A 15,335-nucleotide genomic window follows, 5' to 3' on the forward strand; every position below is an offset into this window, starting at 1 on the left:
AGCATTTATAGTAGGGCATGTGCATATTGTCTTGTACAATATTTAATCAATATTTTACTTGTATTTAAGGAAATTTACTAATTTCATGCATTAAAACGCATTCCAAAGAGGTTAAAAATCCTTTTTAAGAGAGATTTATGAGAAATAAAGTGAATAACATTATAAATACTGTATGCCAGGAATCCATGGATTTTTTGCTGTGTATCTAAATGAGGAATTTAACATTTAGTGATCGTAGAAAACCAAGAGGTTTCCTTTCTTTTTTCTGTCATAAAAAGCATCAGCCTTAACGATAACTATCTAAAGTAGAGACATAAAATGTTAATGCATCAAACATAGGGAAGCCAGTGGCATTTGAACGTGCCAAGCACCTCTCAGGATTAGTCTCATTCTTTCAGGACATAGAGAACAAGAAGTGATTGGGCTTAAACTGCAGCCAGGGAAATGTAAGAACATTTCTAAGGGTTCTATAGAGCTGTATGACACCTCCAAGTTCCCTGGGGGATTCATTCTAACCAGGGTTCAGAGCCTACAAAATACAACCCCCCACACAAAGCTTCACAGACCCTTTCATAGACGCCCTCCTATTCACCTTCTTCCTCTTTCCCCGCATTTCCTCCCATTTGGAAGCACCAAATAGAAAAGTTGAGGGAAGTGAATGAAGAATGAGAATCCATGGGGAGGAGGACATCCATAGGGCAATAGGGAGCTGTGACAGGGCAGTGAGCTGTCCCTCTCATCTCCCAGTCAGTGCCTCTATTTCAACTGTCTCTGTTGTTGGAAGGTGCTGGTCTTCTCACCTGCTACGTTCTCCACAGAGAAAGGTCAAGGGGTCCTTGATGCTTCTCTGCCGAGAGTGGACACAAAGAGCGGGCACATCACCCTGACTGCCACCTCACACCTATTATTTCCCTGCTATGTTCTTGCCATTCACACAGAGAAGTTAGACAAAAACAGTTAGAGCCACAATTGATAATGGCTTTAATTTCTCCTCTATGATTTATAAATATACTGTGGTTAAGGGTACACACTGTATGCTACTATAAGAGTTTTAAAGATGGTATTAGATTCTATTGATCTATTGATCTAGACAATCTTTGGGCAAAATTAAGAAGGATGGGTATGGATCTAAGACTTCTGAACATTTTGGAGGCTCTGCACCAGAGTGCTGTGGGTCGGGTAAAGGCAATGGAGAATGTTTTCCCAGTGGCTTGGGGAGAACACCAGGGATGCCTTCTAGCACCTCTAGCTATTAATATACAGTGGATGTTATAAAGTAATAACATTAAAGGTAGACTTATCTCGCTGTTACTATATGCTGATGATATGGTTGTTTTATCGCAAACTGCATGAGGCATCTTCTGGCTGTTAGCTCAATTTTCCTCTTATTTTAACTTCCAAGACCTGGTTCTCATTTATAATGAGACCAAGTCACGATTTCTGGGAAGAAGCATCCGCACATTGAGCGGAAGATCGGAGGCCACCCTGTAGAACAAGTCTCTGCTTTACTTATTTAGGGATAAAGTTTCATGATTCAGGCAGCTGGTCCCCTTATCATAAAGACTTAAAACAAAAGGCCCTTAGCTCTGCTCAAGGGGTGCTGTGTTTTACCTGATCATATGGTGGGAGCAGAGTTGCCCCAGTGCTAAGAATTTTTAATAATAAAATAATATTGCAGATGCTCTATGAGCATGTCTACATCGTAAAAAAGGAAAAACTGGGGCTGTCCCATGGCAGCTGACTCAGGCTCGTGGGGTTCGGGCTGTGGTGGTTTCATTGCTGTGTAGACTTCTGGGTCCGGCTGCAGCCCAAGCTTTGGGACCGTCCCACCTCACAGAGTCCTAGAGCCCAGGCTGTAGCCCCAGTATCAGACATCTAACCAGCAGTGAAACAGCCCCACAGCCTGAGGCCAGCCACGGGTGTCTAGTTGCTGTGTAGACATTCCCTCTGAGGTCACATTTGAATTAGGGGATTAGAGGATTATAGGTCAGCTATGCTGCTGTAGCTCTTGTAGTGTAGACAAACCCTAAGCGTCTAGCCGTTAATACTCACAGCTCTGCTTCACTTGGTGAAAAACTAACCGTTATCAGGGGTACAGTTGTTCTACCTCATTGAACCTACTTGGGATCCCATTAAGTACTGACTCCATTACAAAAGTTTGGAAATTTCCTTCATTTTCCCTGGCTGCAGCTCTAGCCCTGTCACTTCTCATTCTCTTTATCAGTGATTATTCATTATTCAGTATACCACGTGATACGCTGTGTTGATATGTTGTGAAACCAATGGAAAGTGAAAACCTGTAAAGTGAAGCCCATTGAAATCTCATAAGTGCTATTCGGCCATTTCACCTGACGATCCATTTGACTGGCATTTCTGAAGAGATCTCATAACATAGGTAGCCATCCTTCTAAGTAGCAGATGAAGTGTAGAGAATAACCAGGTAAGGGTACAGAGAGGACAGCTGTTTTCTTTTACAGTGCCATTAATGTTGCAGCATGATGAGCTATGATCTCTCTCTCTCTATATATATATATATATGTTTTCTCTTTAATATTCACCAATCCCTACCAGACCCCACCAGACATATACCCCATCAATGATGCCTTGTTTACAATTACATTTTGAGACCTACCAGTTAACCAGCTTTTAATCCATTTAATGTATGCCATGTTAGTTTTATATAATTCATTTTTTAAATCCAAATGTCCTGTGGTACCAAGTTAAATATCTTACAGATGACTAAGTATATTATATCAACAACATTATCTTCATAACCCAAACTGGTATTCTCATAAAATATATTAAGTTAGTTTGACCAGACCTCTTTTCCATGAACCCGTTTGATTGGCAATAATTCTGTTACTTGCCTTTAATACTGTATTAGTCCTGTCTGTATCAACTACTCCTTTATCTTTCCTGTGATTGATGTCAGACTGACAAGCCTATAATAACCCAGGGCTTCCTGTTCACTCGTTTTAAGTTCTGGCACAATAATAGCTTTCTACCAGTCTTCTGCAACTTCCCCAGTGTTCAAGACTTATTGAAAACCAACATTAATGGTTCAACCAGCTTCTCAGACAACTTCTTTCAAATACACAACTTTCTCCAAAATACTCTCAGTACTCTTTCTAGTGACATCACCTGGGTAATGAAACTTCCTCAAACTTCAGGGTTCTGTTTTCCTATATAGTTCTATATTGTATATAGTTTCTAAAATCGACATTATGCTGCCAATCAAGTCCCAGCTTGATCTTGTCTATCTGCTATGGACTTCTAGGAATAAAGCAAATAATACAGAAGAAACTGATAAAAGGTGAAATTACTTCACAAGTGAGTGAGAGTTTGTGGTTAGCTCCGCTAGCAACTGTTGCTGTTACTCAATCTAACTCCTCTGTGAGCCACAGATGCAACATCCAACAAATTCTTGGACTGCATTGGAGACAACTTTTTATTTCAGAAGGTTGAAAAAGCTACTAGGGGGGAAGCTGTTCTAGACTTGATTTTAACAAATAGGGAGGAACTCGTTGAGAATGTGAAAGTAGAAGGCAGCCTGGGTGAAAGTGATCATGAAATCATAGAGTTTGCAATTCTAACGAAGGGTAGAAGGGAGAACAGCAAAATAGAGACAATGGATTTCAGGAAGGCAGATTTTGGGAAGCTCAGAGAGCTGATAGGTAAGGTCCCATGGGAATCAAGACTGAGGGGAAAAACAACTGAGGAGAGTTGGCAGTTTTTCAAAGGGACACTATTAAGGGCCCAAAAGCAAGCTATTCCGCTGGTTAGGAAAGATAGAAAATGTGGCAAAAGACCACCTTGGCTTAACCATGAGATCTTGCACGATCTAAAAAATAAAAAGGAGTCATATAAAAAATGGAAACTAGGACAGATTACAAAGGATGAATATAGGCAAACAACACAGGAATGCAGGGGCAAGATTAGAAAGGCAAAGGCCCAAAATGAGCTCAAACTAGCTACGGGAATAAAAGGAAACAAGAAGACTTTTTATCAATACATTAGAAGCAAGAGGAAGACCAAAGACAGGGTAGGCCCACTGCTTAGTGAAGAGGGAGAAACAGTAACAGGAAACTTGGAAATGGCAGAGATGCTTAATGACTTCTTTGTTTCGGTCTTCACCGAGAAGTCTGAAGCAATGCCTAACATAGTGAATGCTAATGGGAAGGGGGTAGGTTTAGCGGATAAAATAAAAAAAGAACAAGTTAAAAATCACTTAGAAAAGTTAGATGCCTGCAAGTCACCCGGGCCTGATGAAATGCATCCTAGAATACTCAAGGAGCTAATAGAGGAGGTATCTGAGCCTCTAGCTATTATCTTCGGAAAGTCATGGGAGACGGGAGAGATTCCAGAAGACTGGAAAAGGGCAAATATAGTGCCCATCTATAAAAAGGGAAATAAAAACAACCCAGGTAACTACAGACCAGTTAGTTTAACTTCTGTGCCAGGGAAGATAATGGAGCAAGTAATTAAGGAAATCATCTGCAAACACTTGGAAGGTGGTAAGGTGATAGGGAACAGCCAGCATGGATTTGTGAAGAACAAATCATGTCAAACCAATCTGATAGCTTTCTTTGATAGAATAACGAGCCTTATGGATAAGGGTGAAGCGGTGGATGTGGTATACCTAGACTTTAGTAAGGCATTTGATACGGTCTCGCATGATATTCTTATCGATAAACTAGGCAAATACAAATTAGATGGGGCTACTATAAGGTGGGTGCATAACTGGCTGGATAACCGTACTCAGAGAGTTGTTATTAATGGTTCCCAATCCTGCTGGAAAGGCGTAACGAGTGGGGTTCCGCAGGGGTCTGTTTTGGGACCGGCTCTGTTCAATATCTTCATCAACGACTTAGATATTGGCATAGAAAGTACGCTTATTAAGTTTGCGGATGATACCAAACTGGGAGGGATTGCAACTACTTTGGAGGACAGGGTCATAATTCAAAATGATCTGGACAAATTGGAGAAATGGTCTGAGTTAAACAGGATGAAGTTTAACAAAGACAAATGCAAAGTGCTCCACTTAGGAAGGAAAAATCAATTTCACACATACAGAATGGGAAAAGACTGTCTAGGAAGGAGTACGGCAGAAAGGGATCTAGGGGTTATAGTGGACCACAAGCTAAATATGAGTCAACAGTGTGATGCTGTTGCAAAAAAAGCAAACATGATTCTGGGATGCATTAACAGGTGTGTTGTGAGCAAGACACGAGAAGTCATTCTTCCGCTCTACTCTGCTCTGGTTAGGCCTCAGCTGGAGTATTGTGTCCAGTTCTGGGCGCCGCATTTTAAAAAAGATGTGGAGAAATTGGAAAGGGTCCAAAGAAGAGCAACAAGAATGATTAAAGGTCTTGAGAACATGACCTATGAAGGAAGGCTGAAAGAACTGGGTTTGTTTAGTTTGGAGAAGAGAAGACTGAGAGGGGACATGATAGCAGTTTACAGGTATCTAAAAGGGTGTCATGAGGAGGAGGGAGAGAACTTGTTCACCTTAGCCTCTAAGGATAGAACCAGAAACAATGGGTTTAAACTGCACCAAGGGAGGTCTAGGTTGGACATTAGGAAAAAGTTCCTAACTGTCAGGGTGGTTAAACACTGGAATAAATTGCCTAGGGAGGTTGTGGAATCTCCGTCTCTGGAGATATTTAAGAGTAGGTTAGATAAATGTCTATCAGGGATGGTCTAGACAGTATTTGGTCCTGCCATGCGGGCAGGGGACTGGACTCGATGACCTCTCGAGGTCCCTTCCAGTCCTATAATCTATGATATGATCTGCAATTAGACATGTTTTAAGGGCTTAGCCCTAAGTTCTGCAAAGGATTCTTGCTCATCCCTGGACATATATGACACTATTAAAAATACTAATGACTTGGGACCAAACTCTATGTGTATGTGTGTGTATTACTTGTGCACCTTGTTCATACAGTATTGATTAATATTCTTAGTGAATCGTTTTTTTATTTTTCCTATTTTTATGCATTTATCCCATTACAGAGATGTGTCAAATCCTTGGAAAATCACAGAATAAGCTTCATAATATTGAGGCTACTTTGAGTCATGAATATACGTGTGTGGTGGGGGCATCATGTGCTGTATAAGAATTGAGTAATATTCTTTTAAACCGTTGGGATCACGTAGCCATCAAAATTGTTTGAGCAGAAGTCTCCATGGAAAACCAGACCTACTATTTTTGTGCCCAGTAATATACATAGTTCTGTGGAATGAAGCGGGGCCTGCCTGGTTTTCTTCTAGCCTTTGTGTGTCGTAGAGAGCAAGGGCACAACAGGTCCCTCTAAAATGACTTTGACAGTCTTTGCCATGACAAAGCCGGGATCTGAACATGACCATGGCTGATGGAGCTCCCCACAAGTCAGCAGAGCTGGCTCCAGCAGAGCTCAGTCTTCATGCAGGGTTGGGCCCTGTCCTTCCCCCTGAAAATCCATCAGTTTCTCTGTGGATTGGGAGGGCAGCGGCCTCCATTGGCAGCCTGCTGAAGAGTGTAGATGGGCGCAACCTGGAGGCCTGAAGACAGAAGGGAGGGAGAGGCCATTGGGGCCTCTCTGAAAACGCCCCTGAGGTGTGAGGCAGGGGAGATTTGAGGTCTGGGGATTGGGAGTTAGAGTAACATGAGGCGGGGTTGAAGGAGAAGAAGGAGGGGGTGTGATGAAGAGGAATGGGACATGTGATGGGATCAGCAGGGTCAGAGGCACATGGTGTGGAAAGTAGAGGGAATAGAGTTACATGGGGGGAGGATCTGGGAAACTGGGACATGTGGGGTGGGACTGGGGGGACTCAGAGGAACACGGAAGGAATTTGGGGTTTGAGGTCCACTGGCAGCAGACACCTCAGGGGGTTGAGAATGCTGCAGGCCTCACTCCCTGACATGGGCCACGTTGGCAATGACCAGGACCATTCTGTGAGGTGGAGTAGGGAGCTATTGTCTGAGTCAGGCAGTAGTTTGGGTGGAGTGAGGATGTGAGTGCTGGGGATTTGGGGGGTGCCAAACTGAGTTGAGCCCTTGTTTGGGAATATATTGGGGAGCTGGGGCTTGAAGTGTGTGTGTGTGTTGGCGGGGAGGGGACGGGGCGATTGTTCTGAAGAGGGAAGTAGGTGCCAGGCATTAGAATTGGGAAATCAGATACTGATGGGAGCTGTTTGCATTAGGACTAGGTCTGTGCCATTTCCTGACTAGGCATAGAAGAGAGGGGGGATAGGAGGTAGTGAAGGGGATGGATTTGGTGGGTTTACTGGGAGGGAGGGAAATCCCCTGAAAACATGGAAACCCCATATTTCCCCTGAGCTTGCCAATAGGAGAACTTAAAACTAAACTTTACTTAGTCTCAAGCACTTACACACGTCCGCAACAGGTTAGTAAAACACCCCCAACCCTCGCTAATTACCAAAGCCGAGTGTGGCTCATGAGTGTCAGAGCGGCTGCCGGTGGGGAACAGAAGATGTATCCAGAAGGAGAGTCCAGTCCTGAAGAGTCCCATTACCGCAAACGTTTCCCCCTTATTTTATACATTAGTAACACAATGACGTGTCCCTTAAAGAAAACTTGGTAAGCAAGCAGTTTCAGTGGTCAAACAAGAGGTTTTCTTCTGATTATTGATTAACCAGGTGTGTTTTTTCCCCGAGTTTGCAGTCTTGAGACCCTAACAGACACATTCCTGAGGGCACATCCTGCTCTTCTAAAATGCAGGTATCAGCAACTTCAACCTAATTCTTATCAGGAAGGATGCAGGGTCAAGCTGCCCTTCCTCTGGCACCCAAACCCCCCTCCCCTCCTTCCTTGGATAAGCTAAGCCTGCTGACTTGGCTGCTTTTAGCAATAAGCAGTAGTGGGTTCAGGCACTTTACTGGTTTGCTGACATCTCCCCGTCCATCACTGCTTTACTGTATGGTAATTAGAGCAGCTTAGTTCTAGCAGGACAATGGTTCTGTGCTTATAAAATTTGCACATGACATCAAGCTGAGAGGAGTTGCAAGCACTTTGGAGGATGGGATTAGAATATAAAAGGACCTTGCTAAAATGAAGAATTGCTCTTAATAAAATATAGTGCAAAGTACTTCACTGAAGAAGGCAAAATTAAATGCCCAACTGTAAAATGGGGAATAACTGGCTAGGTGGTTGTACTGCTGAAAAGGATCTAGGGGCTATAGTGGATTACAACTTGAATATGAGTCAACAGTGTGATGCAGTTGTAAAAAAGGTTAATATAACTCTGCAGCCACATTTTGAGTGCTGTGTCCAATTCTGGTTGCCACACTTAAGGAAAGATGTGGCCAAATTGGAGAGAGTCCAGAGGAGAGCAACAAAAATGATCAAACATTTAGAAAACTTGACCTGGGAGGAAAGGTGAAGATACCTGGGCATGTTTAGTCTTTTGGAAAGAAGACAGAGGGGATGACCTAAAACAGTCTTCAAATACGTAAAGGGCTGTGATAATACGGAAGGTAATCAACTGTTTTCTAGGTCCACTGAAAGTAGGACAAGAAGTAATGGGCTTAATTTTCAGAAAGTGGGGTTAGCTTAGATATTAGGAAAACTCTCTAACTAAATTAAACTCTGGAATAGGCTTCCAAGGGAGGTTGTGGAATCCCCGTCATTAGAGATATTTAAGAACAGGTGGGGCGAATACAGAGTCATACCATGTTGACCAAGGAACACAAGACGGGGAGACGATCGAGAAGTGTCCTCCAGAAGTAAGTTGCTGACCTGAGCTAAACCAATAAATGTTCGTTAGATGTCCCAAGATGTTTCCCACAAACCACTGTTGATCGAATTTCCCAGAGACAAAGTTGCAACTATTCCAACGTTCAAATTGAGGTTGGACATTTCAAATCTGCACTAGAATCATGGGTCATTTTCTGATTGAGGTCCCTTTCAGCCCTACATTTCCATGATTCTAAAACATTTTAAATAAAGAATCTCTCCTGACTTCAAAATTGCCCTCTCTGTGGCAGAAACTGCCACATGGGAAAGGACACAGAGTCTTATCAAGTTGGCCAAGGAACACAACACAGGGAGGGCAATGAGAAGTGTCCTCCAGAAGTAAGTTGCTGACCTGAGATAAACCAATAAATGTTCGTTATATGTCCCAAGATGTTTTGCACAAACTACTGTGGCCTAATGTGTCGTATGCAAACTGGGATGACACAAGATGTTTTGCACAAAGATGATGGAATTTCCCAGAGACAAAGTTGCAACTATTCCAACGTTCAAATTGAGGTTGGACATTTCAAATCTGCACTAGAATCATAGGTCATTTTCTGACTGAGGTCCCTTTCAGCCCTATATTTCCATGATTCTAAAAGACTTTAAATAAAGACTCTCTCCAGACTTCAAAACTGACCTCTCTGTGGCAGAAACTGCCACATGGGAAAGGATACAGAGTCTTATCAAGTTGGCCAAGGAACACAACACAGGGAGGGCAATGAGAAGTGTCCTCCAGAAGTAAGTTGCTGACCTGAGATAAACCAATAAATGTTTGTTATATGTCCCAAGACGTTTTGCACAAACCACTGTGGCCTAACGTGTCCTATGCAAACTGGGATGACACAAGATGTTTTGCACAAAGATGATGGAATTTCCCAGAGACAAAATTGCAATAATTCCAACATTCAAATTGAAGTTGGACATTTCAAATCTTCAGTAGAATCATGGGTCACTTTCTGATTTACCAAGTCCAAACCAAGCCTTCAGAATCTGTATAAAACAGGCTGTTTTGGTTAAATTGTCAGTCACTGAAGCAAAAATACGTGTCTGAGAGAGACAGCAAGTTGTGCAGTTATTATTTGGCTACTGAGAGCCCCCCCTTGTTAGGCAACTGCTAAACTCACATCATGAAGTCAGATAATCCCCCTAATAACTCTTCCTTTAAAGTCCTATTTAGGGAGATGCCTGTGAGATCCAGAAAGAGAAGAACACAGCTGTCATAACCCCTTGTGTCATTGAACTACCTGAATGATCTTTCTAACTATCTTCAGAAACCGCTCAGGGCTCCAGTGAAGATGTGCTGGGGAACTCGCCTTCCTGCCAGTTTTAATGGATAAGTAGCACTAATACATGTGATTTATTTGTCCAAATGAAAATGTGGTAATTTTAAAACTACTTGAGTTAAAATCAATGTACAGGATAATTCCAGTTATCCAAATTCCCTTTATCCAGACATACTAGTTATCCAAATGAACAGTGTGTGTCCCCTGTAGTGTTCTGTTAGTTAATCACCTGGAAATTATCTACCATTATGGTTGTGGGAACTTCAATTTGGGAGGATTTCTGGAATTAGGGATGAGGACAGCAAGAAAGGGGGGGGAAGAATGAGGGAGAAGTTAGGGGAGGAGAGAAAAGATGAGACATGGAAGAGAGCGAATAGATAAGAAAAAATAGGGGTTAAGATGAAGACTGAAGGGAGAAGTGTTCAGGGAGAGAAAGGAGAGGGGGAGACAGGAGAGCAGGGCAGGGAGTTGGGGAAGGAAGGGAGGCAGAGAGGAGGGTAAAGGAGAGAAAAGGAAAGAAGGAGGGAAGAGCACAGGGAATTTGGTCGGCTCTTTTATTAACATCACCCTTGTGCTGACCCACAGACCCTGTATTTTTCACTTCATGCATCCGATGAAGTGGGTTCTAGCCCATGAAAGCTTATTCCCAAATAAATGTGCTAGTCTCTAAGGTGCCACAAGGACTCCTCGTTGTTTTTGCTCATAAAGACTAACACGGCTACCCCTCTGAAACCTGTCACAGAGCATGTGTGTCTCTCACATCCCTTTCCCCCTCAGGAGCCGACTTCGTACCTCAGTCTATTGAAACTCCTGTATATCACTCTGGACGTCTCTGCTTTTATTTGGTGATCAAGACAGCTGTTTTCACACCTATTGTATGGCCCTTCAGTCCAGGAAACTCTTACAGGTGATAGTTGTACTCCATTGTGCTCCTTTCCAGATACAGAGCAGCAATATTTATTGAACACATCTGTCCTTTCTGTATCATTATTATTATTTTACCATCTCCATAGAGTAATGGGCCCGTACCAGTGTTAGAATCTCTTTTGGTCCTGAAATACTTAAATAAAACCTCCTTGTTCTCCTTGGCCCTGCCACCAGGGAGTCTTCCCTGATCTCTTGGGGAATCTGCTGCATCACAAGCACAGTCTGCTGAACTTTATTTGTATTAAAACAAAGAGAATCACTGAAAGACCACAGCCTCTGCCTATTTAAGGCTGTGATAAGCTAAAAGATTGTAGGATCCAGGCACGAGATGCCCCCAATCCAAAAGGGGAAGCCAGGGTCCCATGCCTAATCCAGAAGGCTACCCCACTGTTGAACTCTTTGCACATACCCTGAACGCATAGACTCGAATGTGAGACCTGGCTGGAGGGCTGAGTCACTGAAGGGACAGATCATTGCAGGGAAAGGGGAGCACCTCAAAAGAAACCAACCTGCTGTCCCCCAGTCCCTCTCTTCCTCTTTGAGCTGTCGCCGAAGTGCCGCTGAAGAATGAAGAATGAAGTGGCGCGATTGAGCTGCTGCCGAAGTGCTGATCGGCTTTTTTTTTTTTTCCACCGCTTGGGGCGGCCGAAAACCTGGATCCGGCCCTGGTAGCCTGGAACGTTGTTACTACTGCAGCCTCTGCCTTGTCTCCCAGCACCACACTGTCCCTGGGCTATAGCTAAGGCTCCATCTCTAGATCCGCTCATAAGTGATTTCATCTCTAGTAAACACCGAGGAGAAATCATTGAATTGAATCTTTTCAAGTCTGTCTTTAAACACCAGGGAGAAAAGGATCCATTAGTAACGAGCACTGTTAATACACTGTCCATACTACTCAACAGAAACAACTGTCCCAGGGGCTCCTGACTTTCTCATAGATTTGGCATCACTCCCTGCTCCTTAGTGAGTGACGTTACTGTTACCCATTCAACTAGGGCATGCTAAGAACAGTTCTGCTGCCGTTTCTTTATGCAATGAGGATGACAAGATTTCATTACCCCTGTGTTACCTGTCAATCCTGTGTTCTTGGGGAACCAGGGCACAGTACCCAGCCTGTCTGACACATGAAAGACCTTCCCCCCGCAGCCTCTGCTTGAACCGAAGCCAATCAGAAGAAAGACTCACAAAAAGCATCGAAAAGGTGGTGGGAGACACACCTAAACCCCTCCAGACACTGGTGACAGGATTAAGGAAACTCCCCTAGCCTCATTTGCATCGAAGATGGGACAGGGAGGCATCTCCATTAGCATACAGAATGGAGAACAGAGATTCCAAGGCAAGAACCGCACGGAACTCTGGGACCAGAAAAGCAGGAAAGCACTGCATGATGGGGGATCTCTTCTCCAGATGTTAATGAACCTATGTCTGCACACACCCAGCTCAGTGGGTATCAGACCAATTCTAGTAATGAATCCTTTATTGGTATCCAAAATACTGAAGCTGCCTAATTGCATTGTGAGCTCTCTGGAAGGAACACCGCCCATAGCCAGGAATGATCAGCTACTATTGTCTAGCCTGCATTCAACCCTTAAGTGATTTTTCACCCAAACCAGCTGTAAGCTGGGTCTGAATGAACTCTCCTCTGACACCTAGTGACAGACTGGTGGAAAAAGTCCTCAGGAACAGACTGTATTTGCATGAACACAAGACTGTGCCTAGGGGCTCAGCACCCAGATCTGTATTGCCAAACTGATCAGTTTTGACTGTTTGGGGTTAAAATTAACTTTAGTGTTGAATGGAAAGTTTATGAAATGTTTGTATCCTTTGTTTTATGTAAAGGGAAGCAGAACTGTACTTAAGAAGCCCAAACTAAGGGGTTTTCCCTAACTTGAACATCACTTGCTAAGTAGTGGGTAGTGATGCCAAATCCAAGTAAACGTTGGAGAGCCAATGGCAATGCTGGAACCTTTTAAAACGGAGAAGGAAGCTTTCCCTTGGTGTCTGTGGCTGTTCGACAGAGGGGGAGCTGAGCAAAGTCAGGGCTATGATCAGGGCCGGTTGCCCTAAGCGGCAAAGTGGGAAAAAAATAATAATAAAGCCACGATTGATGGCACTTCGGCGGCAGCTCTACCGCACCGCTTCACTCTTCGGCGGCAATTTGGCGGCGGGTCCTTCGCTCTGAGAGGGACTGAGAGACCTTCTGCCTTTCCATTTGCGACCCCAAGCACCTGCTACCTTCGCTGGTGCCTGGAGCCGGCCCTGGCTATGTCTATGTTTTAAGCCAGCTATGAGAAATCATCAGATTGTACCTAGAATTACTGATTTGAAATCCCCAAATATGTAATTAATTTAGGAATGTTTAGAAAGACGCGATTAGGTTTATTTCTCTTTATTTTTTAAGGCTTGTGGACTCCTCTGTGCTAACCCCATATGCTTTCGTTTGCTTGTATCCTTTAACCTGAACCCCCAAGAAAGCAATTTGGGTGATTTTTTGAGCTATTTGCTCTTTTGAAGTCTAGCAATAGCCTACGTTCCAGACGTATTTTCTTCCTATTAGTTTTTAATAAAATTTACCTTTTTAAAGAACCTTTTTTAAGAACAGGATTGGATTTTTGGTGTCCTAAGAGCTTTGTGCATGTTGTTTGATTAGCTGGTAGCAACAGCTAATTTCCTTTGTTTTCTTTCTCAGCTCTTCCCCGGAGGGCGGGAGAAAGGGCTTGAGGATACCACACAGGGGAGGAATTCCCAAGTGTTCCTTCATTGGTCCAAGGAGGTTTTTTTTGCATTTGGGTGGTGGCAGTGTTTACCAAGCCAAGGTCAGAGAAAAGCTGCAATCTTGGGAGTTTAATACAAGTCTGGAGTGGCCAGTATTAATTTTTATAATCCTTGCGGGCTCCCACCTTCTGCACTCAAAGTGCCAGAGTGGGGAATCGGCCGTGACAAGTCTGGATGTGAAAACAAAACTGACGCCTTCTGCTTAATGGGTGATGAAACCAAAGATTATAAACTGTGGATTATATCAGTAACCCACTTTTAAATCAAAGTACGGGTGGCCCCGGCATTGTCTGTATCATGTGGACCACACAACCAACTGGATGAACATTGGCTCACCTTGTGCCTGGAGGAGAGTTACCACAGAGAATTAATTATCTCATATGGACACTGCCCCAACAGCACATTGTTTCCTAGAAGCAGCATGAAAGTTTTAAAATAAAAATGCTACTGACATTATGTTCCACGCTTGACAATTACAAAAGCCCATACTTCAACCTGCAGCTTTCCTTCCATCACCGTGACAATGGTTTACCTTTTGACCAGAATTTAAAACTGTATTCTAATGACTTAGTGCAAAATGACCGGATGGTAGGGTGACCAGGTGTCCCAAATATATAGGTACAGTCCTGTTTTTTGTGTCTTTTTCTTATATAGACTCCTATTACCCTCCACCGCCTGTCCTGATTTTTCACATTTGCTGTCTAGTCACCCTACTGGATGCTGATGAATGCGCAAAATAGTTAAATTGTTATAAAATTCCCTGTGGGATTAATTTGGCTGAAGAACAAACCTACCGAATACCAGTATCATGAGGGATCCTGACAAACTCTTTCAATACCTATTTTTCCCCAATTAGGGACTTGACTGTACAATGGAGGGAACAACATTTAGTAGAAGAACACACGAAAGCTCAGACGAATCCCGTAGTTCTTCTGGATGGATCAGTCCACCCAGGAACATTCCCTGATGGATCAAACCTGCTCTTGGGGTGGTCCTATGGTGTTACTGGAAGGTTTGGGTCTAATTATAATCAGCCAGTTATATTACCTAGAAATAAAGCTTTTAATTTTAAACCTTAATTTAGAATTTATTTGAACCGGTAACAATGGTTGTGATCTGCCCAAGGTGCTTGTCTCTGATATACAGAGGGCTCCCCACAGCAAGTTAGCCTTGCTGGTTCTTGAAAGGACACAGATACAGTCCTCCAATCAAGAATAGGCTGATAAGCAATAATTCTTCGAAAACAGAAATAATATTTATTTAGGAACAAGTGGGAGGAGTTTTTAGAGGGGGTCACATGCCACCTCTTGCTTCAGGTTACATGTCAATCTGTGCCCCGGGACTTGCCCTAATTGGTCAAACTCCTCTTGGGGCAGGCCTATGGGTCACCGGCCAGGCCAGAGACAGGCACAGAATCCAGGTTTCCTGTGTCCCAGTCCTGTGCTCTAGCCACTAGGCTGCACAGTCGTCCCTGTTCATACATTGACACCTTTTGTTACACAATGCCTTTTCCCAGTAAAGACAAGTCACTCCAGGGCTGGTCCCTGAAACATTCACCATAAGGGCTGTGAGGAAGACGTGGGCGCAGGGCAGGGGGAAAGGGCAATGAGAGA

The sequence above is a fragment of the Chrysemys picta genome, chromosome 3, assembly GCF_011386835.1.
Source record: "Chrysemys picta bellii isolate R12L10 chromosome 3, ASM1138683v2, whole genome shotgun sequence".
NCBI lineage: Eukaryota > Metazoa > Chordata > Testudines > Emydidae > Chrysemys > Chrysemys picta.